The sequence below is a fragment of the Orcinus orca genome, chromosome 11, assembly GCF_937001465.1.
Source record: "Orcinus orca chromosome 11, mOrcOrc1.1, whole genome shotgun sequence".
Taxonomy (NCBI): domain Eukaryota; kingdom Metazoa; phylum Chordata; class Mammalia; order Artiodactyla; family Delphinidae; genus Orcinus; species Orcinus orca.
The window spans coordinates 3,064,488-3,078,548 of record NC_064569.1 but is presented as its reverse complement, the minus strand read 5'-3'; the positions used below and the strand labels follow the sequence as shown (position 1 = coordinate 3,078,548).

General features: G+C 51.5%; 1 protein-coding gene across 12 annotated transcripts in view; it reads left to right on the top strand.

The window, feature by feature from the left end:
- The window catches only part of B4GALNT3 (beta-1,4-N-acetyl-galactosaminyltransferase 3), a 256,857-nt gene that overhangs the window by 197,973 nt on the left and 44,823 nt on the right, over nt 1-14,061 (top strand). The gene's annotated exons all lie outside the window — the stretch shown is intronic.

Below are 14,061 nucleotides of genomic sequence, written 5' to 3'. Positions count from 1 at the left end.
GGCAGGCTGCCTGTCTGATGATGGGGGCCTGTGTTGTTTTTTTTTTTTTTTTTTGGCTGTGCCACGAGGCATGTGGGATCTTAGTTCCCCGACCAGCGGTCAAACCCATGCACCCTGCAGTGGAAGCACAGAATCCTAACTGCTGGACTGCCGGGAAATTCCCTGGAGTGTCTTTTCCTTCGTAACCGAGAGTCGTTAACCAGAGCATTTACAGGGTTTAGGATCAGATGTCCCTTGTTATTTTGAGAAATACTGTGAGAGTCCCACCTGGCTCCTTTGGTTAGGAGTTAGAAATCTGGGGGTGTAAAGGGAGACCTAGAGTTTGTTAGCTTCAGACTCGCATAAACAGGTGCTGGAGGATTAGTAATAACTGGTATTTGTGGAGCACTTTTTGTGCAATAGCTCATTTAAATCTTTTTCTTGGGCTTCCCTGGTGGCGCAGTGGTTGGGAGTCCGCCTGCTTATGCAGGGGACACGGGTTTGTGCCCCGGTCCGGGAAGATCCCACGTGCCGCAGAGTGGTTGGGCCCGTGAGCCATGGCCGCTGAGCCTGCACGTCCGGAGCCTGTGCTCCGCAACGGGAGAGGCCACAACAGTGAGAGGCCCGCGTACTGCAAAAAAAAAAAAAAAAAAAACTTTTTCTTTTTTTTCCACTGTTCAGTCTTTTGTCTCTTGATGGCTAAGGCCTTTTTCAAAAATTGAGATATGGTTAATGTACAATATTATATGTTTCAGGTGTACAACCTAGTGATTCACAATTTTTAAAGGTTATACTTCATTTATAGTTATTATAAAATATTAGCTATATTCCCTGTTGTACTGTACACCCTTGTAACTTATTTATTTTATACATAGTAGTTTGTACCTCTTAATCTCCTACCCCCATCTTGCCCCTCCCCTCATTTAAATCTTAAAAGCCCTCTTTCAAACTAGGTATTATTTTTCTTTTACAGATAGGTAAACTGAGGCTCAGAAGGTTTAGCACAGGCCAACTGTAACAGAGTCAGGAGTTCAGTCCAGGTCTATCTGACTTCAGAATCCATGCTCCTAGCTACCTCAGTATACTGCTCTTCTCCAGTGCTTTTGGCTTAGTGGTTCACTTAACTGAGGGAGGCTTTCCAGTTGCCCTCTTCGAGGGTCCTCATTTTCTCTGGAATCCTTGGGACTTTCTCTTTCCCGTTTGTCACCTTGACTTTCATTGTAAGCCTTCACTCAGTTGACCAGTGCACCCTTCCCCAAATGCACCATCTGAAATAAGAAACTGAAGGGTCGCCTAGACCTCAAAGATGCCATAGGTGAGATGTGATGATGTCTAAGTTTGCTTCCTATTTTCAGCACTTAGGAAGTATCCATTATATTTCCAACCTGTGCTCAGGGCTTGTGTGTACAGTTGTGCAGGTTGTATACTGAACAGATGCTCCCCTTCTGGGGAGTGTGCAGGGACAAAATCTAGCATGAGCTCCACTTACCAAGTTGCGTGCCCAGAGGAAGGGCACAAAGGTACCAGGTAGGTTAAGGGTAGTCCTGAGCATGCTGGAGCAGTTCAGGGTTACGTCTTGCCCTTGGAAAGCTTTCTTTTTTCTTTTTTTTTTATCGGAGTAAAATTGCTCTACAATGTTGTGTTAGTTTCTCCTGTACAGTGATGTGAATCAGCTGTATGTATACACATATCCCCTCCCTCTCGAGCCTCGCGCCCCCCGCCCCCCACCATCCCACCCATCTAGGTCGTCACAGAGCACCAAGCTGCGCTCCCTGTGCTGTACGGCAGGTTCCCCTAGCTATCTATTTTACACATGGTAGTGTATTTATGTCAATCCTAATCTCCCAAATTGTATCCCCATGAAATGATGGAAGCAGGGGCCAGGCGGTTGTGAAGAGAAGAATTACAAGAATATCAATGCTCATGGAGGATTTATATTTTAAAAGTATGTATACATTGTTATACTTGACTGGTAGTATATATTTTGTGTTCATATATGTATCTATAAAATAAAAGCGCTTTCATGTCCTTTTCCCCTCACTTGTATTCCAATACGCTTTCTTGAGGTGTGGAGAAAAGGTTGAAATTCGTTAGCTCCTTGAGAGCTGCGAAGAGCCCCAGCTATGCCCAAGGATGTGCCGTGACAGGTCACCTGTCAAGGATTATGGCAGAGAAAAGGCTGAGAGCAGTGGACCTGGAGAGCAAGTGATGGTAACTCAATCTCTAGCCCACCTCTAGTCCCTGTTTTCTCTTTTGGCATCTTCTCAGCCTTGTTCCCTTACTGACTTTATTCATTCTTCTTCTTCTTCTTTTTTTTTTTTGGCTGCATCGGGTCTTAGTTTCAGCGCGCAGGGTCTTCCTTGAGGCGTGCGGGATCTTTCATTGTGGCACGTGGGCTCTTTGTTGTGGCACGTGGGCTTCTCTCTAGTTGTGGCGGGCAGGTTTTCTCTCTCCAGTTGTGGTGTGCAGGCTCCAGGGCGCATGGGCTCTGTAGTTTGCGGCACGCAGGCTCTCTAGTTGAGACACACGAGCTCAGTAGTTGTGCTGCGTGGGCTTAGTTGCCCTGTGGCATGTGGGATCCCAGTTCCCCAACCAGGGATCCAGCCCGCGTCCCCTGCATTGGAAGGTGCATTCTTTACCACTGGACCAGCAGGGACGTCCTTTCTTTCTTTTTTTAATTGAAGGGAAATTCACGTAACATTGACCTTTTAAAGTGTACAGTTCAGTGGCATTTAGTACATCCTCAGTGTTGTACGACCATCACCTCTGCCCTGTTGCAATGTTTTCGTCACCGCCAAAGGAGATTCCTTACCCTTCAGGCGGTCACTGTCCATTCCTCTTACCCCAACCCTGCCAGCCTCTAATCCGCTTTCTGTCTCTGGATTTACCTACTCTGGGTATTTTGTATAAACGAATTCATAGAGCATGTGACCCTTTATGACTGGCTTCCTTCACTTAGCATAACGGTTTTAAGATTCATCCATACTGTAGCGTGTTATTAGTACTTTGTTCCTTTCTCTGGCTGAATAATATTCCGTTGTGTGGAACAGACCACATTTTGTTTATCCATTCATCCGTTGACGGACATTTGGGTTGCTTCCACCTTTGGCTGTTGTGAATAGTGCTAAACACTGGTGCACAAATATTTGTTTTGACACCTGTTTTCAAGCCTACTGGGTGTTCACCTAGGAGTGGAATTGCTGGGTCACACGGTAACTCTTCTTCCTGAGGAACGGCCTTCGTTCATTCTCTCTGAGCACTTTGTGCCATGCTTGGCCTCCCTGTCTCCATCCTTCCACCTTCACCTCGTCTCCATGCCAGGATGTAGACATCCTGTCCTTGGTGAGGCCGGCTTGCCATCTCCTTGTTGCTACTCTCTTGTGCAGTAGGACAGCCATCCTCCGGGGTGTTTGGATTTCATGCCCTAAAGCACCTCCTGTGATCCTTAAGACCCCTCCTGGGTACAATGCCCACTGGGTTTCTTAGTCCCTGCCCTCCCCTGCCCCCCGACTTGGATGCCCATCCCAGACTTCCCAGACACCAGTCACTAGTGCAGTGACTAAACAATAAACAGACCTGCTTCTACTCCTCTAGCCTTATGCCCCTCCCCCACCCTGGCCACTTGCCAAGTCCTCTGTGCTTGCCCCTGGGCTTATTGATACCTTAGCAGTGCCCTGCGGTTGACCCGAAGAGAGATTGTTTTTCCCTCTTCCTGATTGATGCTGCTTCTGATGAGTATCGTGAGGTTGGCCTTTGAACGAACGAGGTGCTGCCACGTCACCCCAGCTCCCACACCCCCGTTTCCACCCAAGTCCACTTGCCACCCAAAACTAGACACTTTAGACTGCAGGTCACTACAGGGCCACACTCTGCTGGCTCTGGATGCTTCAAACCAGTGCTCTGTACTATGTGCTGGAGGGATGCTGTCAGACCCACGATGATTTTTTTTTTTTTTTTTGCGGCACGCGGGCCTCTCACTGTTGTGGCCTCTCCCGCTGCGGAGCACAGGCTCCGGACGCGCAGGCTCAGCGGCCATGGCTCACGGGCCCAGCCGCTCTGCGGCATGTGGGATCTTCCCGGACCTGGGCACGAATCCGTGTCCCCTGCATCGGCAGGCGGACTCTCAACCACTGCGCCACCAGGGAAGCCCCCACGATGAATTTTAATGGCTGCATCTGTGGGCCCATTTAACACGGACTTCCTGATTTTAGTTGGTTCTTGATCCATTCCTTGGTCTGTGGGGTTTTTTTTCTTTTTCGTTTTTTGGATCCACACCCGTGTTGGTTTTTGATAAGCTCTCAGGAGGCGAGGATTCCCGCATGTGTGGGATCATAGGTCGGGGTAGTGGGGAGAGGCAGGAATGGCTGGGTTGGTACCTATAAGAGAAGAAAATTTCCTGATTGCAACAGCAAACTGAGGGAAAGAAAACCCAGACAGCAGAGTCGGGGAGTTTGTGTTGATAAGGCAACATTGATAACTTTGTCTTCCTGGGTGTTCCCAAGCCCATCCTTAAAAAGGCTCCTTCCAGGAGGAGCTGGACAGCCAACGGGGCATCGGCCTGTCCTGAAAAGAATCTCAGTGACCGTATCTCTTCGACGGTGGAATTGGGAAATCCAATTAAATGGCGAGTTGGCGAATCTAGGGACCAGGCAATGGAGCTTTGGTGTGGCCGGAAGACGGAAAATCTGGTGGGGGTGATCTGGGTCAGAACCCAGGGAGCCCAGCAATGTAGAAGCTGTGGACGGACCTCTTTTAGAGGCCTGGGGAGGCTTCAGGGACTGTTGTCCCCCTTCAGGAAGCTTGAGCTGGTTGGGTGTGGCATCATGGGAGTCGCCTGTCTGGCTGTGGTCATTCTGACCTTTGTACGTTTAGCTCGGGTTTGGGGTATCAGCAAGTTAAGGTCCAAGCAGGTGACTTAGGTCAAGGAAGCAGGCCCTGTATGGGTGCAGACGCACGCCGGGTGGGGTGTGATGGCCAGAGGGCAGATGTGAACCAGAAGGAACTTCTCAGCCGGCTGGGGTGGGGCCTTCCCGGCCCCCCACCCCGTGTTGCTGCTTCCGTCACACATCTTGTCCCGCCCCCCGGGAGGGATCTAGGCCTCCCTTAAGGCCGAGAGCAAAGGCCAAGGGGAGGAGGGACCCGAGCCTCTTGGGCTTCAGGATAAACCAGACGCTCAAGGTGAGGACTGGGTGTCCTTCCGGGAGGGGAGATCCGGTCCAGGCAGACGAACTTGTTTATGGGTGGTTTCACCATCACCGCCCTTCGGGCATGGGCCCAGTTGGCCGCCTGTGCAGGCCACCTGTTGACAGCGGCCCCAGCACCCCTGAGCTCTTGGCGGGGCTCTGCCTACAGCAGCTGTTGCCAGGGCCCTTCGCCTGCCCGGGGCTGGGCCTCCCCCGACGGAAGCCATCGTCACAGCCTCGCGGGGTCGGCTCCCAGTGTCGATCAGGACCGTCAGGACGTGGAAGGTGGCACAGGGGACATGGGGTGGAGACACAGTGCAGAGGGGTCAGAGGAGGGAGGAGAGACCAGTGGGAGGAGGGAGAGGAAGGGGCAGAAAAGCCTCAGGAAGAGAGGCCATGACAGGCCAGGCAAGGAGACGTTGAAGTCTGGGAAGGTGGGGAAGAGGTGGGGAGATGCCCAGCCCCGAAGCGGACAGTGTGGCAGCTCTTCCCATCTTTTCAGGACGGGTGACATCTTTCCTTTCTGTTTAAGCAAGTTCCCGAGTAGCAACTCCTAGGCAGGTGCAGTGGCTCAACAGAGGCAAGCGGGAGGCCGAGGCCGTTTGGGGTTTGCACCCGCTGTTCCCGGCATTGCCCAGGGTGAGATCTGGGTGCCGCGGCCTGGCCCACCTCTTCTCTCTCCTGCACCCCTGTCCTCCACCTACCCAGGGCCGCACCCCATGATCCCACGTCCCAGCGGTGCCTCCCCACTCCACCAGGGCTGTGCCTGCAGCTCACACGCCCCTCCTGCAGCTCACACGCCCCCCTGCAGCTCACACGCCCCCCCCCCCGCAGCTCACACGCCCCCCCAGCAGCTCACACGCCCCCCCAGCAGCTCACACGCGCCCCCCCCCCCCCGCCCCACAAGCCCACCTTTCCCGGGAGCCCCCGACATCGCTGCCATCGGGGGTCAACTCCTCCGCGGCTCTTGCACAAAGCGTTTCTCCTGTCTGTGTCTCAGATTTCTGATCGCTGCTAACCCTCCTTGCTGTGTGGAGCCCTGAATCCATGTCTTTAAGGAACTTGGGGCTTGTCAGATGAAAGATTGTCTGAAGTCGGCTTCTGTCCTCCCCCACCGCCCCCAGCAGCCCTGCCCCCACTTCTTTACCGTCTACCATACAGACAAGCCCTGATTATCTGGGCAGGTCCCCCCAACCTGGGGTCCGGCAGACCCCACTTCTCCAGGCCTCATCCCGCCAGCCTCGGCGGCATCCGACGCCGCTGACCACCTGTGTCCTTCTTGTTAAAATTATACAAGTAATGCATGCCCGTTGTAAAAAAAAAAAAAGAAAGAAAAAAATCCAACATTGTAGACTTGAATTTAAGTAAAATATAAAAATCACTCGTCCTCCCACCTCTCCCGTATAATCATGAAACGCGTCTCAAATCTAGCCCGCTCTGTCCATCCCCTTCTCTACGCATTTACCAGATTCACATAGTTAAGTGTCTGTTAGCTCTTATTTGAGGTCAGGGACTGTTCATCTTTATCTGTGTCTTCCGTGCTGGGCACGATGCCTAGCGTATGGTCGGCCTTTTTTAGGTGTCCTTTGAAAGAATAAGTGAATGAAGGAATGAGTGAATAATAAGAAAGTTAGACTAGCATTCAAATCTGCTGCTTCCTTGTTGGGTGAACCTCAACTTCTTCACCCTTAAAACTGGAATAATAATTCCTGTTCTTTTCAAGTTACATACGGTGCTAGTGATGGTACCAGCACGGTGCCCGGCACGGCACGAGCCTTCAGTAAGAATCCTGTTGAATCGAATTCTAAAGGGACCCAGTTGTCCTTCTCCCTCCACAAACCTGGACCTGCTCCCCTGCTGCTGAATGCCCCCCTCCCCACCCCGTGCAGGGCCTCTGCTGCCCGCTGTTGAGAGAGGGATAAGACGCTGCCAGCTGCCCTTGGGGAGCTTATGCTTGGACTGGGGAGGTGTAGGCGAGCCCCAGACAGTGTCTCGGAAGACAGATGCTGAGGCTGAGCCAGAGTCCCAGTGTGGCGGGAGGGCAAGGGAGTGCAGGGGAGCCTGTGTGTTGATGGGGCCGGGTTGTTTGAGAAAAATGAATGAACGAATGTCAGGCCAACGTTTACAGATTCAGACAGGGTATTCCATGTAGGGGACGCATGTGACATCACCTGCTAACTCTTCCCCAGATCTTAGCTGATCCTTCTGGGTCAGGGACTCAAACTTTTTTACCATGATCCACAAAATAGTGCACTTTGCATTGCCAGTGCACACACACTTACCATTACAGACGAAACTGGAACCATTGAACAACACAATACTTCCTTCAGCTCGGGGTGACTGTGATGCTTTCCTTTCATTTTTTTTTTAAAGATACTGTTTGTGTCCCACTAAGTTGATTTCATGGACCACTGATGGGTGGTGGTCCTCAACTCAAAACACACCGCCCAGCTCAGTGATTCCACGTGAGGTTTTCTTTCAGTTCCGTTCTGTTGGAGCTCTTGAGGTCGTTTTCAGCGGAAAAGACCACAGCTCAGGGAGGGTCAGAATTTGCCCAAGGATGTTTACCAACTAAATGGCAAAGCCAGGAGTCAAACACATGTCTGTGTGACTCTGTGGCCCACCGCTGGGTCGGGTCCCTTTCTCTGACACTTTGCCTGGGGGTTCTGCCAGCCCCCTTCTGGGCCACGGATCCAGGAATGTTAAACGTGGCCCACTTCTTTGTAGCCTAGGATGCTTGGCCAGGGTGACAGCTAAGCCTGCCTTGTATTATCAAGTGCCACACAGCCTAAAGCTGAGCAATAAGCCCTCTGACACCGAGATTTTAGTATCAGCCAACCCCCGCCCACTGCTAATATGCAGAGTCTGTTATAGAGAGAAGGTACCGTAAGATTAACCTGCTGCTGGGACTTCGCTGGCGGTCCAGTGGTTAAGACTTCACCTTCCAATGCAGGGGGTGCGGGTTTGATCCCAGCTTGGGGAGCTAAGATCCCACATGCCTCATGGCCAGAACACCAAAATATAAAACAGAAGTAATATTGGAACGAATTCAATAAAGACGTTAAAAACAGTCCACACCAAAAAATCTTAAAAAATTAACCTGCTGCCTGTCAGCCAAAGATAACAGGATAAAACCATGTCTTCACTGCCCACAGCACTGTCCTCAGACCTCCCCCTCCTTCCTTCGGAACCCCTAACTCAGAACTCAGGGGGCGGTCTCCTGTGCTACCCCAGGGAAAGAAGGAAAGCTGAAGAAAGGCAATTAGAGAGGGAGGGATGAGTTGGGAAGGAAAACCAGGAGTACAGACGGAAGATGGGCCTTGGGCCTGTAGTATCTGAAATCCTAGCACTGCCAGAAGGTGGTGAGTTTTATAGGGAGGAGGGGATTAAAGGGGTTGTCCTGTCACAGTTATAAAATCATGGGAGGGGAGAGGGACAGGGGTCTGGGTGCCCTGTTGAGATAGGGGTGAAGTGAGTGAGACTGTGGGCAGAACTGGTGTCTAGCCACGCTGGTCTGTCTCCCTCTTTGTGCCAGGCAGTGTGGGTCATTGATCGAATTATCGTGCATGCTGACAGGCTCAGGCCAGAGGAAGTGTAGACCTCGTAACAAAGACCACTGTTACATTCGGTTTGCCTTTGAAATCTCTTTTATTTCATATTGGAAACTAACACACAGAACTTGTTTGAATTGATCTTGGTGCTTTTTCCTTCCGTGGACTTCAGAGCACTCATTATATATATAATGGGTTTTTTTGGTTGTTTTTTTCCTTGATTCTTGTAACATTCTGGAAAGGGCAGGGGTTGTTATTCTTTGACACAGGCTAAAACAGAAAATGGCCCACCACTGAAGAGTGGCAGCATGGCTGAGTGGCAGAACCAGGATGAAATCTAGGTCTGATTTCTAGGTCCAGAGTTCTATCTGCCTTGAGTGCCAGGGCTGCCACGGTCAGGGCAGGAGGGCCTAGGCTGGGCTTACACAGAGTTACCCTTCCGAGGCTAACTCCATGCACTTCTAATCACTCCATTATTCCATGCCCACTCATCAGTCTGTACTATAGTAATATAGTTCAGTACTTACTAGTTTAAGGTTTGAGCCAGTTACGCATCAGCTTAATCCTTACTAGTTTGCACTGTGTTAATTTATATCTGTTGGCGCTTTTGTAAAAGACTCAGCTTTGCCCTTTGTATTCACCACAGGGTTTAGCAGACTTCTACACTATGTAAGCGGTGAATTAGCTAGTTATCTGGTACCTCGGCTTTGACTCTCTTCCTAGAATAAATTAACATCAAGTGAAAGGGTAAAGACAGGGATGGGTGGCCACCATGCTGACTGCCCCCCCAGGAACAGGCAGTACGGCGCCAGTGTCCTTTCCAACCCTGAGAGCCCAGCCGAGGAAGGGAAGGCACATCTACACTGTCTCCCCGCCCCCATCCTTTTTGGATTGGAGAGTTTCTTTGGATAAACCCCAAATCGATTAAGAACTGGCTCTTGCTGAAATTTGCTAGGGGGAGAAATTTGTCCCCATCCTTGGGTTGCGCTTTTGCGATTTCTGGCCTTTCTCACGCTTTCTCGTCCCATTTTCGGAATGTTCCCACTGGATGTGATACTGTCTCCCCGCCACACTCCATTGTCGAGTGAAGACCCTCGTTTCACGTTAACCAGGCCCAGGATTGCTATCTGCAGAGAGATAGGGCTCTGAATAGGTCTGCCTCTCAAATCTCCTGGGCATCCGGAGTTGATAGGAGTTGGGGGTGGTGCGTGGGGAGCTGGAAACAAAGCTCTTCGGAGCCGCCAAGGATTTCCAGCCCTCTCCCATGAAGAGCCCTAGTTTGGGGACAAGCGGGAGGACTGCCATTTGCAACTCCACCCATCTTTTTTGTCTTCTTTCATTTGCATAGATTTGAGCCAGTTAAGCATCAGCCAGCACTCTTCTTATAAATCAGACTGTAACCCAATTTCTCTCTCATTTTTCTAACCTCTAAAACTGCAGAGGTACAGTGTACCTGTAGACTTGTCCCTGAAAAATCCTGTGCAGTTCAGAACTTTTTTTTACGGACTGAAATATTTTAAATGTATGGGGGAGGGGGTCTTTAAAGAGGACCCATGATGGATCTGCCAGCAACATGCAGTTTTCATTTATGTGTGTTTATCATCAAATCACAGAAGGTGACATTTGGAATATCCTTAAATGTCATCACTTGATAGGGAAGAAAACCAAGGGTCAGAGAGGTCCCAAAGCTAGTGAGAGGACAAGGACAAAACCCCGGCCTCCTGCCCCCTGCCCCAGTGCCCTTCCTATTACAGGACAGTGGAATATTAGCACAGGTTTCCAATGTTGCTTCTCCTCTATTTTTATTTCCATCTCTTTCCTTCTACTTAAAAGCTATTTTTTATTTTATTTCATTTATTTTTGGCTGCATTGGGTCTTCGTTGCGGTGTGCAGGCTTCTCATTGTGGTGGCTTCTCTTGTTGCAGAGCACGGGCTCTAGGCATGCAGGATCAGTAGTTGTGCCGCATGGGCTCAGTAGTTGTGGCTTGCGGGCTCTAGAGCACAGGCTCTGTAGTTGTGGCACACGGGCTTAGTTGCTCAGTGACATGTGGGATCTTCCCAGACTAGGGCTCGAACCCATGTCCCCTGCATTGGCACGTGGATTCTTTTTTTTTTCTTTTTTCTTTTTTTTTCCTGTACGCAGGCCTCTCACTGTTGTGGCCTCTCCCGCTGCGGAGCACAGGCTCCGGACGCGCAGGCTCAGCGGCCATGGCTCACGGGCCCAGCCGCTCCGGGGCATGTGGGATCTTCCCGAACCGGGGCACGAACTCGTGTCCCCTAGCGTCGGCAGGCGGACTCTCAACCACTGCGCCACCAGGGAAGCCCGGCAGGTGGATTCTTAAGCACGGCGCCACCGGGGAAGCCCAGCACCTTATTTTTATATTTCACCTGTTTAACCCAGATTTCTTATCTGTAGTTGTCCCTTGGAACACCATAGCGTCTGACCTGCCTTAAACCCTCCCTACCATCCCAAGCCCCACGTCCACTGCCTCAGCCCTGGTCTTTTCCCTCTGACCTCTCCTTTACACAGGCCCCAATAGCAGAGCTCCAGGGCCCTTCTTCCCCTGGCCAGGGATTACAAACGGACTCCTTTTAGGCCTGACCTTCTCTGCCTTGGGACTTAGACAAACCAGAGTAAGGGAAGAAAGAGACAACCCTCTGTCTCCTTCCACAAAGACCCCAGCAGGCTTCCCACACTGCAAAATAGAATAAGTCCTTTCTCAGGAAAGGATCAGGGGAGCCGATGTCCTTTCCTCCCATGCAGCCCAGGGAGGCTGACCAGACAGTGTGTAACCCACGCCGGGCAGAGGTGCCAGGCTCCGCTGAAAAAGGTGGAGACCATACTGGCTTTTCTCACCCGACCGGGAGTCTCTGCCAGGCCCCAGCTGGTGTCTGAGGCCGACACGCTCCCGGGACGCTGCCTTTCTTAATCACCGCCTGCTTTCCAGCCCCTCACGGATGATGGACGACTTGTCCTGAGGCCGATGGGGGCCGAGGACAGACATCTGTACCTACTGACCTTCCCTTGATCGTTGCGTCCCCTCCTTCTAAAACTCAGACCCCATTTAGGTGGGTGGATGGGCTTGTTGAGCAAAAGGCTGACAGCCTAGAAAGACTTTGCAAAATGCAGCTGCTTAACAATAAATGAGCATTAGAGGGTGGCCGGGGACTGCTGTGTTTTAAGAAACTGCACTGAGAGGACAGGAGACGGGGAGGTTCCCAGGGTAGAAGCTTGGGAGGCAGCACTGAGTGGGGGAGGGGAGCCCTCCTGGGGGATTTGGATGGTACTGGAAGCCAGATACGGAATAGGAGGGAAAATACCAGCTTTACTCCCAGGAGTCTTTACCCTCCCAAATGCTGATTTCATCGACCCAAATCAGGTCTCTGCTCCTGTTTGCCGGGACCTATTTTAAGAGAGTCTTATAAATATACAAAGGCGGAAATTCCTGGATGGGGGGGGGTTGGCAGGAGAGGATGTGGTTCCACTCCAGGACAGGATCTGACTCAAATCACACCTCCCTCCCGGATTCCAAGCTGTCACAGGGGGCTGCCTCAGAGGTAGTGCTTGGAAGGAGATGCTGAGAGCAGATCAGGGTGGTTCTAACTGCGGCCTCCACCGTGTGCAGGGTGGGGTGTGGAAGCAGGGAGCAAAGGGGACCCGGGGCCCGCTTGTCCACACTCCCAGGGAGCCCCTGCACTGTCCCGAGAGTGTGTCCTTGGGGGTCAGCCCTCCCGTCCCCCGCTGTCTTCCCCGGGGATGGAGACCTTGTGACAGTTGTCCCCTCCAGGACCCGGTGAATTCAGTCAGTGTTCGTGGAACTGAACAGTCACGAGTCTCAGAGCCTGGAGAAATGATCCAGACCCTGCCCCTCGTTTTTAGGTAAGATGAGTGAGGAGCTCCGCCTGCTTCAGCCAGTTAGCTGCAGGGCCTCTCCACGGCCTCCAAGCCGAGCACATCTTGACAGGGATGGAGCCTCGGAAGATGGGGCAGCGAGGTGCCCTCTGTGGGGCTAAGATGTGGCAGCAAAGGGTGCTAGATACCCTCCTGGCCGTTTTGCACAAGGACAGGTTTTGGGAGAACCAGGAATTCTACGAGCCTTTACACGGATGCTGGGCTGGTGGCCTGCTGGCTGTGTAAGCAGTGGAGATAAGGCTCTTTTTGTCAGCTCTTTGAGGGATCGGTGTGGGCGTCCTAGGGGGTGAGAAAGCACAGTGGGCGGGGGCAGCAAACCGCCCCCCCATCTCAGGCATCCTCCTGCGACCTGAGAAACGCTTTGTTGGGGGTGGGGGGTGGGCGGGGGGGGTGCCTGGTAAAGAGAGTCTGGGCTGAGAGGGAAGCAGGCCCTTTCCAGTCCAAGTCAGACTCCTTTGTGAGCTGTTTACCCGTGTCCTGCCCAAGGGTGCAGCGTGAGTCATTTAATCTAATTGGTTTAATAAGTAAACGATCTGGGTACAAAGTAGAGGGGGTTGGGTCTGAGCGGGGTGGGGGTGGGGCAGTGCTATCGACAAACCCTACCGGGCGGCTTTGAAAGGAAACCTGTTGCCAGCTCTCTCAGGATGAGGATTACTGAACTGGAGGTGGAGATGCTCGGGAAGGCGTGGGGAGTGGGGAGCCTCAGGTGTTCGGTGGAAAGAGAAGTAGAGGCCGTGTGGGTGTATTTGCTCATTAAAGTATACAATTCAGTGGTTTCAGTATATTCACGAGGTTGTGCAACCATCACCACTATCTAATTCCAGAAAATTTTCATCGTTTTCAAAAGAAACCCAGCACGGCACAGCAGTCACTCCCTGTTCCCTTCCCCCAGACCACTGGCAGCCTCTCATCTACTTTCTGTCTCTGTGGACTGGCCTCTTGTGGACTTTCACGTAAACGGGATCGTACGACACGTGGCCTTTTGCGCTGGTATCATTCGAGGCCCCTCCATTTTGGAGCCTGGATCAGCATTTCATTTCTTTTTACGGCTGAATAATAATTCCATACTGTGGATACACTACTGCATTTCGTTAGTTGTTCATCACTGATGGACATTTGGGTGGTTTCCACTTTTCAGCTATTGTGACTAGTGCTGTGGTGTTTTTGTTTCTCCTGGTGTACACCAAGGAGTAGAATCGTGGTATCTACGTTTAACCTTTGGAGGAACTGCCAGACTGTCTTGCGAAGTGACCTCCCCGTTTTGCATTCTCCCCAGCAGTATATGAGGGTTTCCATTTCTTCCACCTCCTCGCCAGCACTTGTGGTTTTCTGTCTTTTTGATGACCACTATCCCACTGGGTGTGAAGTGATTCTGTACTTGTTTTATTATAATTTCTACCTTCTCTTGCCAATTAAGGTAGGTCAGCATCTTTGC